A 2,404-nucleotide genomic window follows, 5' to 3' on the forward strand; every position below is an offset into this window, starting at 1 on the left:
GGAATGGCTCTTGGGACATCCCCACACTCCATCGGCCATGGCTTGAGGCCACCGGCTGTGTTAAGTTGCCATCGGCCAAATGTGATGGCCGGCCGGCCAATTTGACTGCCGGTCGGCCACTTTTATGGCCGGCCGGCCAAATGTGGTTTTCAACAGATATTTCTGTAGACAGCTGGCAGCTGTCATTCCAGGCCATACCCCAGCCCATGCCTGGACGTGGGACTTCTGAGGGGGTTGCAGATTGATATATCTATATCAATCAAGCTCTCTCAAAAGGGAGAGATATACAAGAGGAAGAGGAAGAGATATACAACCTAAGGAGCAAAAATCTCCCTCTCTCGCTACATTTTTCTGTCTCTCTCTTTCTAAGGTTGAGTGCTTGTTTGTGCTCAAAAGTGCATTTTCTTTGCACTTTTGCATACAAACACCTAGTTCTCTACTCCCTTTATTGAACTGAGGTCCTTGAAGGTGATTTTTGGGTGATTTGAAGCCTTTTCTTGGTCCAAAAGTTGCTGATTTGCTGTTGTGCTTCAAGGGTGAGCTTTTACCTCTTTTAAGCCTTGTTTTCATAGCTTGTTTTTCCATATTTGCAACTATTTTTGAGATTAACATATAACATAGAAAAGTCTTGTTTTTGAGTGCTCTAAATAGTTTGTTAAGGGTGTTTTAAGCTTTGGGGTTGTTTGACCCCTCTTAAGGCTTGTTTGGCCTTTGTTTTGTGCCATTTCGGTTGAGCTTCGGGACCATTGTGTTCGGACCTCCTCACCACTGAAATCTTGAGGGATTTCAGTGATAAGGATGGTGCCTTGAGGTCCTAGGAAGGAGAGGGCCATCCCCTCTCCTTGTTGTCCTTCAAAATGGCCATTTTTAGCCTCTTGAGGGAGCATATAGTTTGAGTGTGTATTGACCATGCCTTGACTGATTTTCATGCTTATTAGGTCATAATATAGCACTGTTGTATGTTGGTTTTGGTACACCATGCTTGCTTAGCATACATGCCTTGTAATGCCTTGTTTTAGCCTTAACATGTCCTATGCTTTGAGCCCTTATTCAAGCATGTTTAGGCCTAGCTTTGTGAAGCTTTTATGTTTGTCTAGCCATGCTTAAGGTCTGTCCTTGGCTGTTTTGGTCAACCAAGACATACATTGCATAGTCCCTTTGCATTTTGGATTGTTAGCCTCAAGTGTTTGAGTGTGTAGTGTGTGTTGCTTGCATCATTTTTAGTGGTTTGGAACCACTTACCATGCTATTTCAGCTCTCATAACATGCTTGCATGCATGCCTTTGATGCCTCTTTGATGCCTTAAAAGCTTGTGTTGTATGCTCCATGTTTAGCCTCTTTTGCATGCTTGCATGTTTAAGCCACTTGGATAGCATCTTGGTGCTCCCTTTGCATGGTCTAGGCCTACCTTGAACCTATTTTAAGCCCTCTTGGCCTTGTGAGACTTGGTTGGCTTGGCCATGGTTCAAGTCTCCTTGACTAGCTTCAAGTACTCAGACCAATTGCACGCTATGTTTGTCTTGGTTACGTTGGTTTGGCACCATCATTAGCATGGTTTTCAGAGCTTACATTGCATGCCCTTAGTCCATGTTTAGTTTCTTCGAAGCGTGCTTGAGAGTTGCCTTTTGATGTTTAAGTGTCGGCCCATTAACATGTGCATGTGTGTGTGTGTGTTGGCCCTCATGTTTGAGCACTTCGGCCACTGATTTTGGCATGCTTGCGAACCATCCTAAATTACTTTAAGTCCATCCCCTTTGCTTGATTGTGTGCTCACCCTATATGTTTGCTTGCATACTTGCATATTCGCATTGCATTGCCATGTTGTATGCTAGTTCACATACTTAGGTTGCATTGCATTTGCATGCATGCTTCACCTCTTGATCAAACCATGATAGAGGTTGAAAGACCCTTGATTTGTTTATGTGCATTGCATGTCATTTGAAATCAAAATGCACACTTGATGCTTTGGGCCATCATGCATGGAAATGCGCGATTGGTGGTCCCAGAATCGAGAATGATATCCCTTTGCGTCATAAATATGATAAGGGGTATGATTGGTGCATACATTGCTTGAAATACATTGCCATGCCAAGTTCTGTCCTTTGCTGCTGTCAAAATAGATTCAGCAGGAAGATTTGGCCGGCCGGCAGTGTTTAGTGCCGACCGGCAAAGAATGTTTGGCCGATAGTTCAATTGATGGTCGATGATCACTTCAAAATAGCCAGTGATGATCCCACTCAGCCGGTGGTGTTCTACAACACTCAGAGAAGCAACCTTGGGAGTTGTGCAATTTTCAGAGAAGCAGAACAGTCAATGCAGAGGCAACTTGTGCATGGCAGTGACTTTCTGGGCGGAGCCGAGTGCGCATTGCATTGGGCCCTCTTCCCGAGGTCGTTTACTGCTT

Source organism: Camellia sinensis, chromosome 1, assembly GCF_055761805.1.
Source record: "Camellia sinensis isolate YWXY chromosome 1, ASM5576180v1, whole genome shotgun sequence".
Classification (NCBI taxonomy): domain Eukaryota; kingdom Viridiplantae; phylum Streptophyta; class Magnoliopsida; order Ericales; family Theaceae; genus Camellia; species Camellia sinensis.